Below are 16,159 nucleotides of genomic sequence, written 5' to 3'. Positions count from 1 at the left end.
GGCTTGCTGCAATGACGGTAGTTTTTGGACCTGTAGTTTTGATGGACCTTGTCACTCACTCTCGCATGTATGAGATCTCAAACAGTACGTTCAGGAGATGCGAAAGTATCTATACCTCTCAGAATTAAAAATACGTTGGAATTTCGCGGCATATATCGTACAATATATTTCAATGTTAACGGCGTTTCTTTTTCTGTGTACGCATTGCATACTAGCATAACATATATTACTATCAATAAAGCGAACTTTGCGAATGTTGTTTTCAAGATCAGTTTATGGTGTTCGCTCCATATGTTATAAGACTACGAAAGTGTTATCGACCAATCGACTTTTAAGTTTGAACGGATGTTGTATACCAATGAGTCTCTTTCGTCATGTTAATCTGTTGAAGAAATTCAGTTCTATACAAACAAATATTTATTTTATGTGAACACATGTAAGCACCGTTGTCGCTTAGTTGATTGCCTTTATAACTTAATATATAAGCCGCGTTTTGTGAATACGGGGCATAATGCATGTGCTTAAAATGTCGTCCCGTATTAGCCTGTGCAGCCCAAACAGATTTATCAGGGACGACACTTTCCTCATAGAATAGATTTTCGTTTATAGGAGAATTCCTTTAAACGAAACATTCCATAAAAGCGGTAACTGCACATGGTTATCTGGGAGTATACTTTAAAAGCATGCATTAAGGATTGTTTTCCCATTGTTAGCTTTGTTAGTTTCCCGATTGAAAGAACTTAAATTACCGGTCGATGTTTTTAATTTCGATTTCTTTGGTATTGGCAGATCAATGTTTTACAAGGTCTTATTAACACAAATGTGAGTACATGTATAAATATATGGTATAAATCTATGTATATATTATTTATACCCATATCCTTTTCTAACTCCCGATGCACATGGTTAAATGTCGTTCAGAATATTGCATCATGAACATGTCATTTGAATTCATAACTGGTTATTTAAATTTATATTAATTTCATAAAAAGATGTTCTCGACATGTCTGTATTTCAAACGGTATAAATGTAAATATTTCAAAGCGGTTGTCAGCAACATTCACTTTTTGAGCACAAATACGAATTGCATATACAATGTAGATCAAAAAGCGAATGTCAAGAAGTAATCAAGCAGTCGCTACTCTCAAGATTGATATCTGCAACAACGCATTTTTTTTCAAATGTTTATTGAGCAAAAGCAATTAACAAGAAGCAGTTAAGCATTCTTTTTTCACCTTGAGATGGTCTCATCTGAATGAATACTAAATACAGGTGTAAAACAGTAACGATTAAATGTAACATAAAGGTTTGAAAAAACAACAACAACATGGCTATCATTCAACGTTGAATCCGAAATAGGAATCGGTTGAAATCAAAGCTAAATCTGAACTATATGACTTAACTAGGTCTGAAAGCGGACAGTGTCGCCCCTGATTAGTCGGTGTGGACTGCACAGGCTAATCTGAGACGACACTTAACGCATATGCATTAAGCCCGATTTTTCCAGAGCGAGGCTAAAATGATTTTACAGATTTAGGATACCAAAGAATTGTGCATGGAACATCACGAAATATACCGGTAAGCAAAAAAAAAAATTGATGAAAATTACATGTACACCCAGGTTCCTTTGGGAAGCGCTATAGGTTTGAATGATGCAATATTGTCATAATAGCGATGGTCTATGAGCCGCGTCATGCGACAATGGGTCGTATGTCATAACCACTCACCTTATTCAACCACGTGACAAAAGTTTGTTCGGGCCATTTGAACCTAGTAGATTATTGAAACAGATACGTTCATAAAAGTTTCGTTTATCTCGTAGAAGAATACATGCTGAGTCCGGTGTATCTGAAAAACACATGATAAGACCAAAAGTAAGTACATGATATTCCGCATCGGTCTTCATTTGGGTTTTAACAGAGTGATTTGGGTTTATTAAACCCACTTCTAAAACCACACATGATCTATAAAGTTAGATAAGTCCTATTCACATTACATTGAATGTCCTTACCAACTTTATCATGTCAAGGTCTTTAAAAGTTCGAAATTTAGACAACATGCTATAGTAGAAGCAAAGCAGATATATAACATAAAACAATATTTGACAGAAACGACTGCAAAAGTCAATGTCTTTTTGTGTTTCGACACGATCATCATTAGTTTACGAGGGAATACTTTATCATAAGTTTAACAACAATCAAAGTACAAGGCATCCCTAAGCTGTCGCATGACTTTAACCCATTTGTGCCTAACGTCTAGAAAAAAGGCCTTTGCAAACAGCGTAGACCCATATGAGACGCCGCACCATGCGGCGTCTCATCTGGGTCTGCGCTGTTTGCTTAATGGAATTTCTGTAAGAAGTATTCTAAATATAAAAATGAATATACTAGACATTCCTAATTTTGGAAATAAATTGATTCAATTTAGAAGGATGGGAGAGTCCACTAGGCATAAATGGGTTATGATACATGTATATTGTTTCTCAAAAGCGATGCGTCCGTATGTTGTTTTGATTTGAAAAACAATGTCCAGTAGGAGCGATTTCTACAATATTTTATTTAATACTAACGTAATTAAGGAATGCATTTTAAAGGGACCTTTTCATGTTTTGGTTAAGTGACAAATTAAAAAGAAATGTTTCAGATTCGTAAATTTTCGTTTTAGTTATGATCTTTGTGATGAAACAGTAATACTGAACATTTACCATGCTCTGAAATATACATTTTATGCATCTTTTGACCATTTAAAAACCTGAAAATTTTAAATTGTTGCAACGCGAAACGACTGAATAATCTGGGGAGTTCTGTTGTTGTCGTTATATTTATTGTGTGACACTACGAGGATTGCTTATATAAAGTATAAAATACATCATTCATCGTATCAAAACGGATGGCCGAGTGGTCTAAGCATTAGACTTTAACGTCAGGGGTCAGTGGTTCGAGCCCAGTTGAGAGTTACTTTTTTGTTTCTTTCTTGATTTTAAACTGAAGCTTTTTAGATCAAATGTTTACATTTATTTATATAAAGCATTTAATGATACACTACAATACATGCCAAAATCTGTAAAAAACGGTCCTTTAGAGTCCACACACAAGTCATTTAACTTTAGGCTTGCTATGCTGTTTAAGCATGTACTTAGACAAGACTTCAATATGGTGTCACATACATAGGTTTTACGTATGCGATTCATACCAAACCTGATACCGTAGAGATGGTAATTAAGGAAATATTTACAAAACAAATATGCTCGATTTGAATCATTATTCCAAACAATCACGGTTCAATATGGGAACATGAATGCTTTCGTCATAAAATGAGTCGCGTTCTGAGAAAAATGGGCTTAATACATGTGCGGCAAGTGTCGTCCTAGATTAGCCTGTGCAGTCTGCACAGGCTAATCATGGACGATACTTTCCGCCTAAATAGGATTTTTCCTAAGAAGAAACTTCATTTAAACAAAGAATGTCGTAAAAGAGGAAAGTGTCGTCCCTGATTAGCCTGTGCGGACTGCACAGGCTAATCTGGGACGACACTTTACGCACATGCATTATGCTCAGTTTTCTCAAAACGCGACTCAAAGTAAATGATAAAATGCTTCCATGAACGAACTGTAACATTGATAGAGCTACGACGCTTGACAGAGCCACGACGCTTGACAGAGCTACGACGCTTGACAGAGCCACGACGCTTGACAGAGTCACGACGCTATAACAAAGTCAGGACGCTTGACAGAGCCAAGGCTTGACATAAAAACAATGTTTGACATAGCCATAACGCTTGACAGAGCCACGACGCTTTGCAGAGCCACGACGCTTGACAGAACTATGACGCTTGACAGAGCCACGACGCTTGACAGAGCCACGGCGCTTGACAGAGCCAAGACGTTTGACATAGCCAAGACGCTTGACAGAGCCACGACGCTTGACAGAGTTACGACGCTTGACAGCCACGACGCTTGACAGAGCCACGACGTTTGACAGAGCCACGACGCTTGACAGAGCCACGACGATTGACAGAGACATAACGCTTAACAGAGCCATGACGCTTGACAGAGCCACGACGCGTCGTAGGATTGAAAACACACTCTTACTCGGTGGCGCAGGAGAGTATGTCATCGTTCTGGAACCGTTGTCGGGAGCCCTTCACGGCTGCCCACATTCTGCTACACTGCAACCTCTTTTCATTGCAGAGGCGCCGGCTTCGAGTCGCATTGTACTCCCATGGACTAGTGTTAAACATTTTCATCGAGGAGCTATGCAAAGGCCCGGTCTTCTCTGTGCTGTCCAAATATCTACTGGACATTCTGATAACTTACAAGATCTTGGTCTTTGGGAAAGAGGCAGTAAATCCCACCAACGTATCATACATCTTGCGAGGAAACATACCCGGGCTGATTCTAGTAATATGGTACCGCATTCTTATAATTATTGCAGTGATAGGTGCAATGCTAATTATAATAAAATATTAATACAAACTGTGTATAATAGTATAGTCAAATATCATATTATAAATACGTATTTAATTGATAGTAACAGTCAATACAATACTATATTAACACGTACGTACGCTCTGCGTGTCATACCCTGGGAATGTATAGTCCAGTATATTCCTTATGCCCTTAGGAATACACTGTTTTAGACCACTATTGTGGACTCAAGAATGGTTACACGATTTTTCTATGATTTGACATAGTGACCTAGTTTCAAACACGTGACTAAAATTCTATCTTTATATAATGTTCAAACAGTCCAATATTTTCTGACTAAATTCCATAAAGATTAGATGGAAAACGTGGCCCCTAGATTTGTAACGATCTGAAATATTACGATACACACATACCGCACACCAAATGATGCTGGACGCTTGACATAGGATGATTACAGAAGCTCACTTTGAGCACGGAGAGACGTTCTTTTAACGAAAAATATCATAAAAGCGGAAAGTGTCGTCCCTGACTAGCCTATGCGGACGACACAGGCTAATCTGGGACCACACTTTACGCACATGCATTAAACCCCTTTTTCACAGAGCACGGTCCAAATATATTTAAAGATCACTAGAAAGAACAATAAAATAAGAAAGCATAGATAAACACATAAGTTCAACAATTTATACCAAACAACCCAACAAGAAAGTGTTAATTGTCATTCTATACAGTCATGTGCCTTTTATGCTCACTAGAAACTATTTTTTATAAATATGTAATGTTGATCTTATCAATATCAATCTTATGTTATATTATGTGAAGTTTTATTTACCTTAAACTTAAATGTCTATTTTATTATTAACCAGGTTTTCCGAAGGAAAAAACTGGTTATTAGATTGGCGAATGCGGGCGGGCTGGCTGGCTGGCGGGCTGGCGGGCTGGCGGGCTGGCGGAATAAGCTTGTCCGGGCCATAACTATGTCGTTCATTGTCAGATTTTAAAATCATTTGGCACATTTGTTCACCATCATTGGACGGTGTGTCGCGCGAAATAATTACGTCGATATCTCCAACGTCAAGGTCACACTTTGAGTTCAAAGGTCAAAAATGGCCATAAATGAGCTTGTCCTGGCCATAACTATGTCATTTATTGTGAGATTTTAAAATCATTTGGCACATTTGTTCACCATCATGGGACGGTGTGTCCCACGAAAGAATCACGTCAATATCTCCAATGTCAAGGTCGCCACGACTAAAAATAGATTTAAAAAAAAAAAAAACTTACAAAGGGGGTTAATTTTTTTTGGTCATTTCAAAAGTTCAGTTTGAGTTTTCTCCCTTTATCAGATTTTTTTTTTCACAATGAAAACCTGGTTTTGTGACAATTTTGTCCCTTGTTTGGGTCTTGTTCTGAGAAAACTGGGCTTAATGCATGTGCGTAAAGTGTCATCCGAGATTAGCCTGTGCAGTATGGACAGGCTAATCAGGGACGATACTTTACGATTTTTTGGTATTTTAGTTTCAAGGAAGTCCCTTCGTATCGAAAATCAAGTTTTGGCGGAAAGTGTGTCTGGTGCCATGTGGAGTACGTAATTGTCACGTGCACTCTTACAATTTTTGTTACACGTATACACTATATGTTCATTAAGTGGTTCTATGATCAAACAATTTAACGATTTCATAAATAATAAAGCACGGTTTGGTGGAAAAAATCTCGATGGCAAATCTCACTGAACCTGATTTCCTTGTTGTGATCATCCCCCACCTTGGGAATGTAAAACTCGTCTATTGCTTGTTTTATGCTATAATGCCCACTTCATACAGAGAATATGTTACTATTCTATCATTGCATAATTTATCGAATCGGCGAGGCTTAACATACCATGGCCTGAAATGCGTATATGAGTGTTTTGACCCTTTACCACATAGATACGTATTTTCAAGCATGTGTTGTCCCTTAGAAAGTACTTTTAAATTAAAGGCCTTTCTTCAAGTTTGTAAGGCTTCCTTTCCAACACTTATATACTGGTGAGTAGCAAACACATAAAACCTGAACAAATTGCGAGTTACTCCAAGGCTGTTCTGGTTTTATGCTGTTTGCACATAGTCATTTTCACTTTGCTTCTAAATGGGAGAGGGTTTAATATTATACTGCGTGGTTGATATATACGGGAATAATTCAGCAAATACAAAAGCTTTTTACAAGTAAAAAAACTAACGTAATAAAAAGTATTTAAAAAATCTTATCCTAATGCTCACGCACGCGCATTGGCAATAATCAAATTGTAGTTCGGCCGAGTTAGATACATTGCTTTTTTCAAATCAGATAGTGTTGCAATCTACTATTGTTCATATCACTGTCTCGCTTATATGGCTGGAATGTGAGCGGCATTAAAAAAGGTATTCAAGGTCATACAATGGCGAAAAATACGAAACTCGGAATGGACGTCGCCAAATTGTCTGTCACGTGATTGCACCCCACTTTTATTTATAATCTGAATCAGCCTGTTAACAGGTTTATTTCTGAGAAAACTGGGCATAATGCTTGTGCGTAAAGTGTCGTCCCAGATCAGCCTGTGCAGTCCATTTTTGTTGAAATGAAGTCTCTTCTTAGCAAAAATCCAATTAAGTCGGAAAGTGTCGTCCCTGATTAGCCTGTGCGGACTGCAAAGGCTAATCTAGGACGATACTTTGCGCACATGCATTATGTCCAGTTTTCTCAGACTCATTTAGTCCAGTTACTCAGGACTATGAAATATCGGTTGAATGGTTTCAATGTAAAATTGTATTGTTGGTATATATCAAATCGTTTCATTGGTGCAAAATGGTACCACATACCGTTAAATTTAAAGTACACAAGGTACCTTTTTGCACCATGGGTCGAAATAAAACTATGAAGCGCACGCGAATGAAATTGATAAAAGACTGATCATTTTATGCTACTTTGACTTTTGAGCTGAAAATACTGCATATGATTGGTCGGCTAGGTAAGGGCATAAGATTGCTGATGATGGGCGTTATGTTACTAAAGTTAACATATCAGAACTGTTAAAATAACTATATTGACTGTGATCTGTGAAAAAGGGGTTAAATGCATTTGCGTAAGTGTCGTCCCAATCTGGGACGACACTTTACGCACATGCATTAAACCCCTTTTTTACAGAGCATGACCCCTTTATAATCTGCTCTTGGTCTGCCATCCACGAGTGTTATTTGAAACCTTGGCGTTGACCCATGCCAAGTTTTGTTTTTAACTATGACTTGCAAGATTCAAAGGCTAACACTGGGACGGATGATTTAAGTCTATAAGTAAGGGAATAAATAATATATACCCATCACGTAGTTGTTAGATCATCAGGGGAATATTAGAGGAGACTAAAAGTTGATACACCCCGCTTATGGAAATTACAGATAATTTTCATAGTTCACAAGAGGTCTCTAAAAAGAGAGTTTTATCGTCCATGTCATCGCGATAAAATCTTCTGTCTACATTACCTGCACATGAATAAGTAATGAATTTTAAAACGGAAGATTACAGATTAGTTCTGAAGTTTTGGAATCCTACCTTTGCGCAGAGACCCGGTGTGGTTTTATGTGATATGGATGAGAAGAAGAAGAAAGAAGATTGTTATTTTTTTTAAGTGTTTTCAGACATAATTTAGAATTTCAAAGTACCAACTTCTATTATGGACTACTTGTTTTCTCCTGTTTTGTTTTCACAAATTTTCAGCGGAATTCCAAATGATAGAACGAGTACGCAGCGAAATTGTAGGTCAATTAGAACTTGAAGTAATTAGTACATTTAACAAACTACCTAAGCTGTCGCTAAGCAAATAGACGACAATGCACTTAGATTAATAGAGCAAATACAACATTGATAAAAGAAAAAATATTTAGTTTCAAACAAAGTCCGTGTAATGTGCATTATATTTATGAAAGAACACTGAGTTAAATTAAATGCAGTCGTTGCAAACTCATGGGCAATGGTCAGTGGATACAGAGTCCGTCCATATACCGTATTTTCGTTTTTCGTCTTAAATTTGACAACCTTAATACGAAAATAAACACATATTTAATTCGTATACCGATTTTTAAAGAGCCTAAACTTAAAACTACTGAAAACCAAATAATTTTCTTTACAACTTTTTGTTGTTTCCATAAAACAAACATAAATACAACATAGCCGTTAATTATACAGGTATGTTGTTAAACGTCAGAATGAGAAATATGAAATAAGACTCTTAATATAATTGCTTATTTATTTTTAAGTTTCATTACTCATTTCCAAAAAAAGATAAAAAAAACAACATTATTTTAACGTTGGCGCGTATATTAATTCGGTATATTGAAATTCCTATAAGCTTCTTAAAACAAACAACAGTTTGTTTATGACGTGAAACCCAAGTGTTTTCTTTCAAAGAATTATTTTATGTGTATTTAAAATATGTCATGCATTAACCCATTTATGCCTAGCGTCTAGAAAAAAGGCCTTGGCAAACAGCGCAGACCCAGCTGAGACTCCGCTTGAGGCGTCTCATCTGGGTCTGCGCCGTTTGGTTACAGGAATTTCTGTAAGAAATATTCTGAATATATAAATACAAATACTAGAAATCCCGAATTTTGGAATGAAATTGATCCAATTTAGAATAATGGGGGAGTCCACTGGGCATACATGGGTTAAAAGTCCCAGTGGTATTAGTTGCGCAATGGCTTTAAACTCCTCATTGTAAACACTATTTTCATATGACAAAATGTTCTTCCTTTGATATTGTATCCGCATTTCTCCATTCCACATGCTTCAATAGCATAACTTTGATTTCCGATTCTTCTTAAATTATTAAAAGCGACAGCTTTCCCTCATGACATCATCAAACGTTACTAAAACAAAACTTTTGTTGTTATTGAAGTATCTGGTTGACACATTCATTTCCTCGCATTTTCATTTTCGACCGCCGAATTTAAAAAAAGTACCAGTTTGCACTCCTCCTGTTCAATATTATGGGCACAAAATACGTTTCACGAAATACGTTTCCTTTCAGGTTATGCTCAATTATTCGTTTACTAATGAAACGCTATTTTCTACCGCTACATTATTGCAGTTTATCTTAAGTGATGTTCCGAATAAGAATTGTATCTCGATAACAGAAGCTCTGAATTATAAGTTCTGTTAATTTATAACTTAATTGTACATAAAATGTACAAGATTATTTTAATTTTGCACACACCAATACTAATAAGTGCTGCGATTCATTCGAAAGATCCCATGAGACCACATTTTAAAAGGCATTCTGACAAAGATTAAATACGGGCCGTACTCTGTGAAAAGAGGGTTTGATGCATGTGCGTAAAGTGTCGTCCCAGATTTGCCTGTGAAGTCCGTACAGGCTAATCAGGGACGACACTTTCCGCTTTTACGGTATTTTTGGTTTGCAGGTAGTCTCTTCTTATAAAAAAAACAGTTGATGTGCCTCTTAATTAATAGTTTAAATAATGAAGCTCGCGTAACGAGAGCCTACACGATTGCAATGTGAATATATAAGCCGTGTTCTGAGAAAACTGGGCATAATGCATATGCGTTAACGGTCGTCCCAGATTAACTTTGTAGCCGCACAGGCTGATCAAGAACGACATTTTCAGCTTTAATAGATTTTTTTGCTTAAAGGAAGTCCCTTTTTACCTAAAATCTAGCTTAAGCGGAAATTGTCGTCCCTGATAAGCATGTGCGGACTGTAGGCACATACATTAAGCCCAGTTTTCTCAGTACACGACTCATATTATTATCGCAATATCAAATTAATTTATGAACAGGACTGATTATATAAAACATCAAATACTTCTTATGTTCTTACTTCATGGAAAATTCACGAGCAAATTAACGCCAAAACCGACAAATTGACTCGTGTTTGATATATAATTGATCACAATTTGTCCATGTTTCCCATGAACGAATTTGCACAAATCGATTGGGATTACACAACTGAGTACCTGTTTTGAGTACAAGAAAGCAAAACATTATTTGCCATTGAAAAAAAAACACGTTACGTTGTTATTCTCGACTTCGTTTGAAATGTATTAAAGTCGTTAATACAATATCGTTTTATCGATTTAAAAATAGTAATACGATCGTATATACGCGTAAGTCCTCAGCAAGTTTTGACTGTACAAACAGTATATGCAAGGGTATAAAGCGTTCAGTGTCGCGGTGCTCAGGGACTCTTTCTTCTGAACTTGTATTCAAGCATATTATAAATTAACGTTTAAATTGCCAGTTACATAGTACGCTGTTTTCAGTAAATAAAGCCTTAGTTGTTTATTTTATAAGCATTCGCTATTTAAATGGTATGTGGGTCATGAAAACAGAAAAAACAGATTTATCAAAATTACAAAATACGCGATGCAAAACGCGAACTTCACGAGGCAGTCAGCAAAACAGAACAAAATGGTTAAACAGTAACAAATTACATGCAAACACTTTAAACTTACATACGATTTTTAAAGCACATAATCGGAAAGACTGACACAAATTATTTGTTGCAAAATGAGAACTTTTGTGTTTTTTTTAAAAACCGTGTTATTGCCGGTTTCGACCATTAATCCTGTGTAAGCATTTCTTAAGTATGTTTTCATTTCGTATGTATCATATCGGCCGTGATCTGGAAAAAAGGGGGTTTGATGCATGTGCGTTAAGTGTCGTCCCAGATTAGCCTGTGCAGTCCTTACAGGCAAATAGGGACGATACTTTCCGCCTAAATTGGACTTTTCTAAAAATATACTTTCTTCAAACTATTATTGTAATAAAAGCTGAAAGTGTCTTCCCTGATTAGCCTGTGCGGACTGCACAGGTCAATCTGGGACGACACTTTACGCACATGCATTAAAACCTCTTTTCACAGATCACGGCTCATATGTATGTGTCTGTGGCTTTAGTATAAATCCCTCTTTCTCACGGAAACATAGTCAATAAGATGCCTGTGTATTGAACGAGGGTGCATCCATGACGTTCAGTTACGGGTTGGTTGGCGGAAGATCGTGTTTGTGATCAGCGGTTCTTGCTTCGCGCATGTTTGGGGCAAAAGAAGACCATTCATGTTGCATTGGCCCACTCCATTGTGTCCAAGGACTCGGTAATGACGGTATGTAGGTCTGCGTAGAACTTTGTTTTCACTTCTTCTGGGTGAAGGCTTAAGAGCTGAGCATAGTACGATGCTTCCTTCCTTCCATAAAAGGGAGCTAACTGGGAAGTCTACGATGTCAATTCCGTATCTGACGAGTTCGTTCCATATCAGAGCTATTCTAGTGTGGTATGTCTGTATCGTACCTGCGCACAGGTTTGCGCACGTAAAATACGTCTAATGTGAGAAGAACTGTTCTCGTTCTATTTGTTTTCTTTTCGTTCCGACTGCTGGTGTAGGGCCCCCTTCCAGCCGGGATAAGCAGTCTTGGGAAGGTTTGAGCGAGCAATTATTAGGGCACCTTTTCTAGCCCCTTCCTCATACCTGTAAGTGAGCAGTGGATTCCTAAAGAGGGCTGCTCAGTCGTCTATGTATCTGCCGGACTCCACTGCTGCTCCTTGTAACTTAAGGGGGAACCAATGACCTAAACCGCCTGCGTGCAGGATTACGCCTACGGCTTCCAGTGTGCCCGCATCTGCCGGTTCGTCGTTCGCCCGTCGCCACAGCACTTGTTGTTTTGATCGATGGGGCGAGGTTGATGATGGCAGAATGACTTGTGTGATGACTTAGATTTCAGTGAGGAAGATTTTCGCAGTTCGTCGACGAACATGGTCGAGACGGCGTGAGATAGAGACGGATGTAGTGGACGTCCACGATTTCTTTTGTGTCTTGTCGTGCCCGTAGCGTGCCACAAGGCCTTGCTGAGAATCACCTTCTTGCCCGTTGATCGTCTGGTGGTTCCTTTGCGAAGTCCGCCGATTCCAGTATTCACGCACTTAGGTAGAGATTCTTAATTCATCGAGGGGTTAAGAGTACCACCACGCTGGCATGAGTAGGTGTCGTCTTAATACGTTTAGAGTACAGGCACGTGATACCATTGGGCGTTTTTCTTTAAATAAATCCCGTTTTTTTAATTTTATCCAGAATCCTATAGTACAGTTTTTTTCCATAGACTTATTAAATGTTATAGAGTGCACGGGCATACATCACTCTGCAATAGAAACCTGCCATCTTAACTCGTTATATCAACATGCTCAATGATCACATTTCGTGTTTAAAAAGTCCTAAGGCCATTGATAAGCGTCAAAATATCCCAACAAGAGTTGTTCATGATTATGGATAATACGGTTTGTTTGCAATTTCAGATTAAACATAACAATTATCTAATGTGTGAACCCGCCCGTGAACTTGACCTACACGGTTGCCTGAGAAAATCAAAATTTTAGGAATCACGACTTATTCAATGCAGAAATAACTACCCTTTCTGGAAATGTACATGTATTGTAATATTTTGACAAACTCTGGGTCAAATTTTAAGAAATAACACGATACACAATTCGCGTGACCTACGTTCATTTACATGTACACTAGATATGTACCTTTCCAAAAAAGAAATTCATTTTTGCGTTGAATAAGACTGGGTTCATGGAAATCGATGCACAATAGATGAAGTTACGGGTTGACTGTATATATATATATTTCATTGGCGTGTTTTTTCACCGTTTACCTTTTCACGGAGGATTTATCGATTAAAGCGATATTTCAAAGTCAATGTAGTAATGTCTACATTTACATTCACCCAACCTTGTTTCTTAGACAGACGCCGTTAACGTTGCCTTTGGTAAACCTGCCTACCAAACAGACACCAACCGTCCATATACGGCGGACCGTGCTGTTGACGAAAATACGAAATCGCGATTGATTGAAGACCAGTCGTGCACCCACACAGCGTCTCACAACGTCTCATGATGGGTGAATCTCGAGCAGATATTCCTCATCCGAAGCGTCAAGATTTACAAGAGGAATGTAGGACATAAGTGTGAACCTTTAATTTGGTGAAACTCATAATTAATGGGTTTGTCGTGCGTTGTCATTTCTTGTGTGGAAAATCGTTATGAAAATATATTGTAAAATGTAAAACCGTTCAATCGTTTATATAAAAAGATTGTCAAAACATAATGTTTCGTATCAGAATCTTTCTATGTGTCGTAAGTCAATATGTTTGGTCAAACAATGCAGAGTGTGGTAATGCATATTTACACAACTCTCTTCGGCATATGGAATTCAGACATGTCTAGTATTAGACAATTAACAGGGATCCTAACCATATGAGCCGCGTTCTGAGAAAACCGGGCATAATACATGTGTGTTAAATGTCGTCCCAGATTAGCCTGTGCAGTCCGCACAGCTTATCAGTGACGACACTTTCCGCTTTCATGTCATTTTTCGTTTAAATGAAGTCTTTTCTTAGCAAAAATCCAATTAAGGCGTAAAGTGTCGTCCCAGATTAGCCTGTGCGAACTGCACAGGCTAATCTGGAACGACACTTAACGAACATGCATTAAGCCAAGTTTTCTCAGAACTCGGTTCTTATATGCGTCGTGTAGGACATTCGTCACTTGTCTAAAATAAAAGAAAAGCGGATGGTTACCATAATTTCTGTCACGAGTATGCATCTGCATATAGAGTGATAATTCCTATACTCAGGACTTGTCCATCGTTGCGCGTGTCAATAAAATATCAAAATAATACTAAATAAAATGCATTGAATCAAACATTGTCCATATATGGACAATATACTCATGTTAAAGCATCAAAGGGCAGTGTATCGGTCATATCCATAGTTTGAATATTAGCTGTGTATTGGACGAGTTGATATCAAAGTAATAAACGCTCTCGAGTCCGTTTCCTGGGACTAGAAGCAGTACTTGGTGTTTACAGGGGTAATCTAAAGAACGCTTCCATAGTGGGGATCGAACCCGTGACCTTAGAGACGTCAAGCTTTACGTCAGGTTATCGGAGGCCGGCTTTCAATCTCGTGAATGGGTTTCACCCTGGAGAGGTCGGCGTTTCATACACGTTTGAGCTAGCTACACCGGTGTACGGTCAGTGGGTACGGATTACGCGTAGCACTCCTAACGATGTACTCACTCTGTGCGAGGTTAAGGTTGAAGGTGCTCCGTACTCTGCAGCCAATGGTAGGTTGCGAAATAAGTAAATTTTTAAGATATTTATAAAACTATTATTTCTTGGTTTCATATTGAAAAATACAGAATGTATATGCAACTGGTCGGCGTTGGAACAGGCACATTACGTGAAAAAAACACGTAAATTTATATTTGAGGATACATGTATTAACTGACTAGTGCCTAGAAGACAGTAGAAAGCGATGATGCCGCAGTCAAAACATATCCATACATGTAGAAACAAATCCTATTACAAATGCTCGTTCACGTTTTGACATGTTCTCGTCTTCAGGCACACGTTATTCGGTTTTCCAAGGATATGTTCACATTGGCACTGCAATCGACGTTTCCGCGAAGGTCCTGTCAAATCTCCTCTGCGCATCAAGCTGTTCCAAAACAGAGAACTGCATGTTTCTTATTTATACTTACTATTTATATTTACTATGCCAAATAAGTTGTTTGGCTTTGAGACGCAGTTTTTCCCCATATTCAAATAAAACTATATCATCCGCGTCATGCGAAAATCGGTCTTATGGCATATGCCGCCAGAGTAGCTCAAGCCAAGCCTGCGCACTTTCCCATCAATGGCTAGGCTTTTTCGCTTTAAAAAAGGCACGCAAGGTTTGGTAATAACTCCAGAGTAGTTTATTCAGTATTCATATTCTTACAAGACTGTGCGATTGCGCAGGCCTGGCTGAAGCTACGTTGGGATCATATTGCATAAGATCAATTTTTGCATGACCCGTATACAAATCTTATTGCGTCTTATAAATAGAACATCTAAGCACAATACTTGCCGATAGAAAAGTGAATTCACCTTGTGTTGTTTATAGCAAACTGGCAAATGTCCGTAGACTATTTTGACTTGCATACGTCACACATGTGTGGTTAGATAATTAAACGATTTTCCTTCAACGTGTATCATGGGCACTCTACTATTAGGTAGTTCTGTCTCACAATACAAGACAAATGGCATTTACCGATAGGTTTTCATAAATGTCTTTCCTTAAAATGTGTGTTATTTGATATATTGAAAACAATACTGTGTTATCAACAGAGAGTAGTCTGCATTTGCAGATTTTGCTTTGACCAATAGCATGCAGCTATTCTGGCAACATGACTTCGTCAGCATCAAATTGCATCACAGAAGTTATCAAATTTTAGGATTTAGCAGCGTGATTTAGTAAAATTATTATGTATGATGACGTCGCAATAACGTCTCTGTCACCATGATGAAAAGTGTGCAAACGTCTTAGTGGTGTCTTTTCTTAAAGCGATTTCCTTAACGTTACTTCAAGTTTATACTGAATGCAAAGACGATGGTGTGCTCAAGTCTTAATCCAGCCATTGTTACCATTTTCACATTAGAGACCCCTGTGACATTGACACTACCCGAGAAATCCAAAATCAAACGATATTAAACCTCCGCGAACGTCAATCACAATGTGAAATTTGAAATCTCTTAACGGAATATTTCATAAGATATTGACTGTAAACCAATGTCGACCAAAGTATGACGGCGAACTAATGGACAGATAGGCCAAAACTAATGTGTGTCCCCTAGTTTCAATAGGGGAGCCAATATAGTACTAATAC

The 16,159-nt window shown here is 37.9% G+C and overlaps 1 long non-coding RNA gene across 1 annotated transcript; it reads left to right on the top strand.

Moving 5' to 3' along the window:
* The first annotated feature begins 4,288 nt into the window (after positions 1-4,288).
* On the top strand, positions 4,289-13,517 carry LOC127841880 (uncharacterized). Its single transcript, XR_008031392.1, has 2 exons — positions 4,289-4,407; positions 13,194-13,517. It is a non-coding gene; the product is annotated as an uncharacterized LOC127841880 (long non-coding RNA).
* The last annotated feature ends 2,642 nt before the right edge of the window (positions 13,518-16,159 follow it).

The sequence above is a fragment of the Dreissena polymorpha genome, chromosome 8 (assembly GCF_020536995.1).
Source record: "Dreissena polymorpha isolate Duluth1 chromosome 8, UMN_Dpol_1.0, whole genome shotgun sequence".
Taxonomy (NCBI): domain Eukaryota; kingdom Metazoa; phylum Mollusca; class Bivalvia; order Myida; family Dreissenidae; genus Dreissena; species Dreissena polymorpha.
The sequence above is the reverse complement of the archived record's forward strand: the minus strand, read 5'-3'. Positions and strand labels throughout refer to the sequence as shown.